At 41.8% G+C, this 9,214-nt stretch overlaps 1 protein-coding gene across 1 annotated transcript in view; it reads left to right on the top strand.

Annotated features, from left to right (window-relative positions):
- Positions 1-7,796: 7,796 nt before the first annotated feature.
- The window catches only part of kcnj5 (potassium inwardly rectifying channel subfamily J member 5), a 62,835-nt gene continuing 61,417 nt past the window's right edge, over positions 7,797-9,214 (top strand). The window contains exon 1 of the mRNA XM_068054319.1: positions 7,797-7,866. The gene's annotated coding sequence lies outside the window, so the exon portion shown is untranslated. The remainder of the gene's footprint in view (positions 7,867-9,214) is intronic.

Genomic DNA, 9,214 nt, shown 5'->3' with positions numbered 1-9,214 from the left:
CAGCAACAACTCTTTTTTTCTTGGGTCTTTTCCTCTCCAAAGGTCTTTTTCTCTCTCCCAGCAGACCACAGCCACACCTCAAATGTAGGAGTTCTTTCCAAGACATGCAAATCTTCTTGCAGAGAGTTGGTCTTTTCCCCTGGTCTGCAAAAAACAGGCCCCAGCCAGTTTATTCTGCCTTCTGCCTGACCATTTCACTGGTCTTTTACAATGCAGAAGTGAAACTGCAACGCTGACTTGTCATTTCCCTTGCTGTTGTTTGGGACAGGTGTCTTGCAATCTGTCCCACTCAGTTCACACAAGTTTCAGCATTCAATGTTCACAGAAAATCCTTTTTCTCAGTCTTTTAAAAAACACACAGAATTCTAAGCTTACAAATAAAAAAAAACTCTTGTCATGAAGGCCCCCACCTGCCAAGAATGAGGCACATTAATTTTGCCACATGGACTTTAAATTTCACATTGTTGCTAGGAGGAAGAGAAGGCCTATGACAAGGAGTTGTCAGGCCCATGGCTGGAAACACATTTTTGCATATTAACAGAAAGTGTTTGTAGACAAAGGAACTATTCCCTGCTCCAATACAATCCACAAACAGATGTGGTCAGACCAGTTATTCACATGACTAACTGGCTGTAGCAGGGCTTTGAACTGAGAGTCTGCAGAAAGCAGAATGCTCCTGGACTGAAGACCTCCTGTCTGCTCCCATCTCTTTCTCACAAGCCTCTAAATCCACTGAAGACACATGAAGCCCACGAGAGAAAAGACTCCTACAGTGGACAAGGTTTAAGAAGAATACTGGGCCCCAACGAAAAGCAAGACCTACCTACAATCAAGAACTCTACAGTGAGTTCAGTGAACTGTAACAACAACTCTTCAGATATTGCCTCAAACTTTTCCACTTTATTTATCTTCTCTTTTCCCCCTCTTGCATGTGTATATCGTGTATGCATGCTAGCGTGAGCACGTCGTGTATTTGTTGGTGTTAACTGAATTAGAGTTTAAGTTTAATAAATTTGACTTTTCTTCTTTAAACCTGAGAGAACCTGTTGTGCTGGTTTCTTTGTAATTGGAAAGCTGTGAACAAGAATTCACCAAGGGAGAGCTAAAAACACAGTATGTTGAAAAAATAAAACCCTGTTACAGTAAGACCAGGTGAAGGCTGAAAGGAAACCCTAGACCTCTTTCTCACCTGGTTGTAACATTCTTGTGACAACAGCTTAATGTGCTTCAAGAGAGTCCACGGTATCTCATGATAAACTCACACATGGCGTTATACTTCTCCATTGGTTTGAAGTCGTTTCCAAAAATCTTCCAAGCTACAATAGACAAGATTTTGCAAGGAGTGCTCTTGCAATCAGGATGATGTGTTGATCACGACCACAACAGAGGAAGAGAATCTTCAAGTGTTGGATGCTAAAAAGGCCCAATGATCACGATGCAATTGATATTATGTACCTTGTGCTGAAAATCAATGAGAAAGGTCAACAGCCAGTGAAAGAGAAGATAGAGACAATTGTTAATGCTGCTAAGCTAAAAGATGGGTCTGAGCTTAGATCTTTTCTAGGCGTAGTTCAATACCACTCATGATTTCTGCCTGAGCTTGTAATGGTGTTAAATCGACTGCATGAGTTGTTGAAGAAAGATGTGAAATGTGAATGGTATAAATCACAGCAAGGTGCTTATGATGCACGTAAGAGAAGCTTAACCAGTGATGCACTACTCATTCATTACAAAACAAATCGTGACCTGAAGCTAGCATGTGACGCTTCACACTATGGAGCTGGAGCAGTGATCAGTCATGTCCTGATGGTCAAGAGAAGCCCATAGCATTCACATCACATACCCTGACCAACAGTAAACACAACTACGCGCAGATAGAAAAGGAAGTACTCAGAATCATCTTTTGGAATCAAAGCGTTTCACCAGTTTTGTTGAGTAGAAACTTCACGCAAGTAACAGATCATAAACCACTAATAGCTAGGAACCCAAGTCTGCAATACCAATCAAGGATGCAGCAGTGGGCTGTACTTCTTAGTATGGTTGCACAATTGTATATCTCAGTTTGAAAGAGAAGGCTGTCACTGACTCACTGTTGCATTTACTGCATAAGGACTCAGAAGTAGACTGTGATTGATGCAATCTTCACAATGGGAGTAGGAGATGATGACATTCCAATCACTGCAACAGAAATTGCAACTGAAACTCAGACTCAGTGTTGAAAAGCATCTGCGAAAACACATTGAATAGATGGACAGAATTTGACCAGTGTACAGACGAGAAGCTGAAACCATTCCACAATCATCACAATGCATTGTCATGTGAACATGGCTGCATTAAGTGGGGTCATAGAGTAGTGGTACCTAGTTCTTTGAGAGATAGGATTCTGGCAGAACTCCATACTGAACACACAGGAATAGTGAGTATGAAATCCATAGCAAGAGTCTTTGTTTATTGGCTTGATCTAGGCAGTGACCTAGAATCATTGGTTAGCAAATGTATCACTTGCCAAAACTGTAGAAATAAGCTGTCTAAAACTCCTTTGCAATCGTGGACATGGCCATTTCAAAGAGTTCATGTAGACTTCTGTGAAAAGGAAAATGAGATTTTTTCATGCTTTGAGCCCCCCTTCATAGGTCACACAAGTGGAATGTGAGAAATTTAGTAGAAGTGTGTAGAACCAAAAGATACTTGGTTGAAATTGATGCAAAGATGAGAAATGTTCATGTAGATGACATGATCCCAGTAAGGGATGAACCAAAACATGGGCATGGTCCATTTGATCACGAGCTCATGCCAGAGTTTGAACTAGTTCAGACTTCAGTGTCTGAAGTCTCAATTTCTGAAGAAGAAACAAGATCTTCTTTAAGTATTGAACCAAAACTGAGCAGTCCAAAATCTGACTCTACACCAAAACCTGTAAGAAGATCAGAAAGACTTCGTAAACCAGTTATTAAACTTGATTTGCAGATATAGTTCATTGAAGAGTAACAAAAAGGAAAGTACTTTTCTTTTGAAAGGCGAAGCACTGTGATGTATTTGTATTTTATGCTAATGCTGTAATGATGTGATGATGTTATAATACAAATAAATACTTCCTTGAACTGGCCATGCTTGGTGTTCATTTTCTCTACTAGTGCCACCCGAGTATATTGTAGTTGCTACCTCTCCTCCTCCTCCTCATGCTGCTCCTCCTTTTCTTCCTTCTCCTGGCAGTTTGTTCTGCTCTTTGGTGTCTTCCTGCTTGCTCCAATAACGATTGTTTCCCAAAGGCAAATAATTGTTACAATTTTTAAGGGGGTGCAAGAACAGAGAGAACTGTGGGTGTACATGCAAAAATCTTTGAAGGTGCTAGGACAAGCTGAGAGGCTGTTAAAAAAGCATATGGGATCCTTGGCTTTATCAATGGAGGAATAGAGTACAAAAGCAAGGAAGTTATGCTAAGCTTTTATAAAACGCTAATTAAGCCCCAGCTAGAGTACTGTGTTCAGTTCTGGGCACTATACTTTAGGAATAATATCAAGAGCTTAGAGAAGGGGCAGAAGAGATTTACAGGAATGGTACCAGTGATGGGGAACTTCAGTAATGTGGATAGACTGGAGAAGCTGGGATTGTTCTCCCTACAGCAGAAAAGATTAAGAACAGATCTGATAGAGATGTTCAAAATCATGGAGAGTATAAATAGACCAAGTAAAGAGAAATTGTTTCCAGTGGCTGAAGGGTCAGTAACCAAATGACACAGATTTAAGGTGATTAGTAAAAGAACCAGAGATGACATGAGGGAAAAAAATGCATAGCAAATTGTCATGATCTGAGATATACTGCCTGATAGGCAGATTCAGTAGTAACTTTCAGAAGGGTTAGATAAATACTTAGGAAGGGGCAATGTACATGGCTATGGGGAAATAGCAAGGGAGTGGAAATATTTGGATAGCCTTAGCAAAGATCTGGCGCAAGCATGACGGGATGAATGGCCTACATCTGTGCTATTTCATTCTATGATTCTATAAAGATTGGTATGTAATTAAACTGAATCGATATCTTTTCTCTCAAGTGCATTATTCATACTTACACATTTTCATAATTTTTAAAGAGCCATTTATTTAATAATTTTTGAAACAAGGTTTGGAGCACGCAAGCAAGGAAAACTAACCTGTGCCTTGGAAAATGCTTACAATCCAAGAGCAGCTGTGGCCATTTAACTTCATTTCAGGATGAATGTTCCAGTTCTGAGAGCTCATTTATTTATTCAGATAAAATCGCAGTGATGCAAATGGAATGTTAAATATTAAAAAAACAGATCCCATGCTGTGCTTCTTTGTTTTTGTTTTGTGATTTGCCAGAATTTAACCCATTGTTCAGAGACTAGGCTGCACAAAGTGCTGACCAATAATGCCACATTTCATCATTTGTAATAAAAGAGTAAATTAGGAAAGAACTGGAACCATTCTGCCAGTTTACCTTTATATTAAAATATGGATCACGATGAAATGCAATTAAGTTTTGTTATTTCATATCTATTTATCTTTAGACAGCATAACACTGGGCTATTGTTTGATTGACTTTGAACTGCAGATATCTTTTAATTTCTTGTACATTACTCATACCCAAGGTTACATCAGAGTCATTTTATCTTATGTCCTGGATTTTGCAGTCAGCGGTGAAGCTATGGCCCTCATTGTTTACTCTGCTGGCAGCTGCCCACAGAATTTTCAGAGGCTTCTGAGCAATGACTTGCTGTCCTTAGGTGTCTGATCAAGCACATTGCCTGCTCCAGTGGATCTGAGGTGTCGTGAGCAGGAGAAGAAACACTGAGACTCTTCAACCAATCAGATTGGAGAACCCTCACTGAGATATGCAAGATTCAAACCAGGAAATATAAATTAATTTAAATCATGCACAGAGTGCAAAATAAAGACTGGGAAAGAAAGATGGGATTAAGAGAGAGAAATAAAAGGAAGAAAGAAGGACTTGCATGTCACGACCTCCGGATGTCCCAAAGCACTTTGCAGCCAATGAATTATTTTTGAAGTGTAGTCATTATTGTAATGTAGGAAATGCAGCAGCCAATTTACGCACAGCAAGCTCCCACAAACATCAACATGATAATGACCAGATATTCTGTTTTTGCAATGTTAATTGAGGGATAAATAATGGTCAGGGCATCAGGGATAACTCCCCTGCTCTTCTTCAAAATAGTACCATGGGATCTTCACCCAAGCAGACAGATTGTTAAATGTCTCATCTGAAAGATGGCACCTTCAACAGTGCAGTATACTCTCAGTACTGCACTGGAGTATCAGCCTTGATTTCTGCACTGAGGTACTGGAATGGGACTTGAATTCGGAACCTTGTAACGTAAAGGTGAGAGTGCTACCAAGTGAGCCATAGCGGACACACTAAAGAGATAGAAAAAGTGAACAAATTATTTCCATTTTTAAAAAATCACCAACGCTAATTGAATTCTGCAGGAATGAGACTCTACACTTGTAAAAAAAAAATTAGGACCGGAGAGACTGTCATTAAAAATTCACTTACTCTTGAATGCACCAGTCCTAATCTTTTCAGATGTGCTAAGTGGGTAACTAGTGGGTAAGTACAGCAACTTCACGCCTTTAAATTGATTTCAATGTCATATCTCTGGGGAATGTACTGTTATAGCACAGTCTGTGGAGGAGCAGGGTAACTCAGACCACAACTGGATTTCCACATCTAACTGCGCATGTGCAGACTCCGGACATTACTGTCTAATTTACGATGTAATAACTGATAGCCTCACTATTATTCTCAATGCAAAATCCAGGACTATATTTTTACTAACTTGGAATGTTTTGAATTTGAATGGTGGGGCTGGGGGATGGGGTGTGGCGAGGCTGTGGAGCAGCAGGCAGAGGGCAGTTCTGTGTGGCAGGAATGCGTACAGGGATCAGGGCTTGAATATTCTTGTGAGGGCCTCAAGGACTTTTAATGGGGCTCTGCTGCAAGTTCTTTTAATATAGAATTGTGAAGGGATGCTCTATGTGAACAAGACTATATATCCACATGGAATAGAGAATTGGGCTCATTTTATGAAGCTTCACTTGCAGCTACAATTTTGCTAGTGTGGAGAGGAGGTCGGGAAGTCAGGTGTACAAAGTGGTAGCCACATCCCTATTACCATGCACCCCCTCCCTGAATTGATGGCTCAGGACTGGAGTGCAGTAAATGAATCTGTTAGGAACAGAGATAGGATTAGATTTAAAACTATCCAACAATCCAGGGATTAGATAGATAGATAAACAGACAGACAGATAGATAGATGGAGGGATAGATAGATGGAGGGATAGATAGACGGAGGGATAGATGGAAGGATAGATAGGTGGAGGGATAGATAGATATACAGAGAGATAGATAGATGAAAGGATAGATAGATGGAGGGATGGGTAGATAGATATACAGAGAGATCGATAGATGGAGGGATGGATAGATATACAGAGGGAGAGATAGATGCAGGGATAGATAGATATACAGAGAGATAGATAGATGAAAAGATAGATAGATATACGAAGGGATAGATAGATGAAAGGAGAGATAAATATACAGAGGGATAGATAAATGGAAGGATAGATAGATGGAGGGATAGATAGGTGCAGGGATAGATAGATATACAGAGAGATAGATAGATGAAAGGACATATAGATGGAGGGATAGATAGATATACAAAGGGATAGATAGATGGAGGGATAGATAGATATACAGAGAGATAGACAGATGAAAGGATAGATAGGTGGAGGGATAGATAGATGAAAGGATAGATAGATGGAGGGATAGATAGATGGAGGGATAGATAGATGGAGGGATAGATAGATGAAAGGATAGATAGATGGAGGGATAGATAGGTGCAGGGATAGATAGATATACAGAGAGATAGATAGATGAAAGGACATATAGATGGAGGGATAGATAGATGAAAGGATAGATAGATGGAGGGATAGATAGATGGAGGGATAGATAGATGGAGGGATAGATAGATGAAAGGATAGATAGATGGAGGGATAGATAGGTGCAGGGATAGATAGATATACAGAGAGATAGATAGATGAAAAGATAGATAGATATACGAAGGGATAGAAAGATGAAAGGAGAGATAAATATACAGAGGGATAGATAAATGGAAGGATAGATAGATGGAGGGATAGATAGATGAAAGGATAGATAGATGGAGGGATAGATAGGTGCAGGGATAGATAGATATACAGAGAGATAGATAGATGAAAGGACATATAGATGGAGGGATAGATAGATATACAAAGGGATAGATAGGTGGAGGGATAGATAGATGCAGGGATAGATAGATATACAGAGAGATAGATAGATGAAAAGATAGATAGATATACGAAGGGATAGATAGATGAAAGGAGAGATAAATATACAGAGGGATAGATAAATGGAAGGATAGATAGATGGAGGGATAGATAGATATACAGAGAGATAGATAGATGAAAGGATAGATAGATATACAAAGGGATGGATAGATGAAAGGATAGATAGATATACAAAGGGATAGATAAATGGAAGGATAGATAGATGGAGGGATAGGCTGATACACAGAGCCACAGATAGACCGACAGTCGGAACAAATGATAAACAGATCGAGGTAGACAAAATGTGAACAGGAACAAAGGACAGACACACTGAAAGCCCCTGTAACAACTCAGCACTGTTAATTACTAAAGTGTGACGGTGGCTGATGCTGTGATCACATGGCCCCCTCGCTCCCTCATTTATAACTCGCTCTGTACCGGGGAGAATCTGGAACTGCTGCAGCAGACGGATGCGAGTGTGTAGCTGTGATGGAGCGGGGACCGAGGGATTAATCCGAGCTGAGCTGTAAGTCCAATGATGGATTCGCCGCAGTTTACGGAGAATTCAGGAGCGGCTGCAGGCGGGTGGGATGCGCGATTCCAGCTGGGATTGAGGAGCCCGGTTGGTGAAGTTTAGACTATGAAGCCCCTGAACCAGGGGGTTGAAAAGCAGATAGGGAGGAGGCGATAGACTGGAGTGGAGTGAATATGAGTCCCGGAGATGGGAATCTCTGCTCCCTCACACCAGTCTGAGAGAGGCAGGCAGGGTGCAGCCTGTAAAGTTGGGTAAATGGGGTTGGGTTGCTCTCGGAGTTGGAGGAGCTGCTTTGAGAGGTCTCTGCGTTCTGGACTGCGCCAAGTGCGGGTCCGCTAGCACAGAGCCCCAGGCGGGAAGGCTAAAGGATACATCAGTGTTACACTGAGCCGCCTGCTCCCAATCTTTGCTGCTGGCTTTATCAAAGGGAGATTTTATTTTAAAAAATCCTCGAGTTTGCAAAGTGCCGAATGGGGGAAACTATTTCCTGACTGTGATACTGATCCCATACCCCAGTGAGGGTCAGTGTCTGTGGAGCTGTACCCCAGAGAGAGCCTGAAACTGAGCAGAGGAAATGGCTCTGAATCCGAATTAAAGGAGGAAACTCCCTCCCGTGGATTGAGACCAGCCTCTCCAGTCAGACCGCACCTGGTATTGGTGGGAGAGTGGGTCGGATCAGGAGTTAGACCTGATTTACAGAGCCCACTGTCACTTTCTCCTGAGTCTACACCTCAGGTTAGTTTCCTAATGAAGCGACCGTGTCAGGACAGCTGCACCCGGAGTCAGAAGCAGTTCGCCCAAGGTGTGGGGAGGAGAGACAGGTTAACACGAATCCGTGGTTAATGGTCCTGGCTTGTAGCAAAGGGTCGCTGCTGGATTGTTACCTGTCCACAGATGAGGAGCGGCCGAGTGAGCGATGTTGACTTTCTCTGTGTCACAGATTTTCAGTGTATCTTTAACTGATTAGTTTATGAGGGCCTGGTTCATTGCAGTGAGTGGGACTGAGATGTGGGCCACAGGGGTCGCTGTCTGTCCAGGTAGGAGAGCTGGACTGGTGCAAAGTGTGTCCAGCAGACAGTGTACCCAGAGGAGAGAGCTCACTGACATTTCATATGCAGTCACAGACAGTGTACCCAAAGGAGAGGGAGCTCACTGACATTTCATATGCAGTCACATATAGTGTACCCAGAGGAGAGGGAGCTCACTCACATTTCATATACAGTCACATACAGTGTACCCAAAGGAGAGGGAGCTCACTGACATTTCATATACAGTCACATATAGTGTACCCAGAGGAGAGGGAGCTCACTGACATTTCATATGCAGTCACAGACAGTGT

Source organism: Heterodontus francisci, chromosome 22 (genome assembly GCF_036365525.1).
Source record: "Heterodontus francisci isolate sHetFra1 chromosome 22, sHetFra1.hap1, whole genome shotgun sequence".
Taxonomy (NCBI): domain Eukaryota; kingdom Metazoa; phylum Chordata; class Chondrichthyes; order Heterodontiformes; family Heterodontidae; genus Heterodontus; species Heterodontus francisci.
This window is presented reverse-complemented; position numbering and strand designations above follow the sequence as displayed.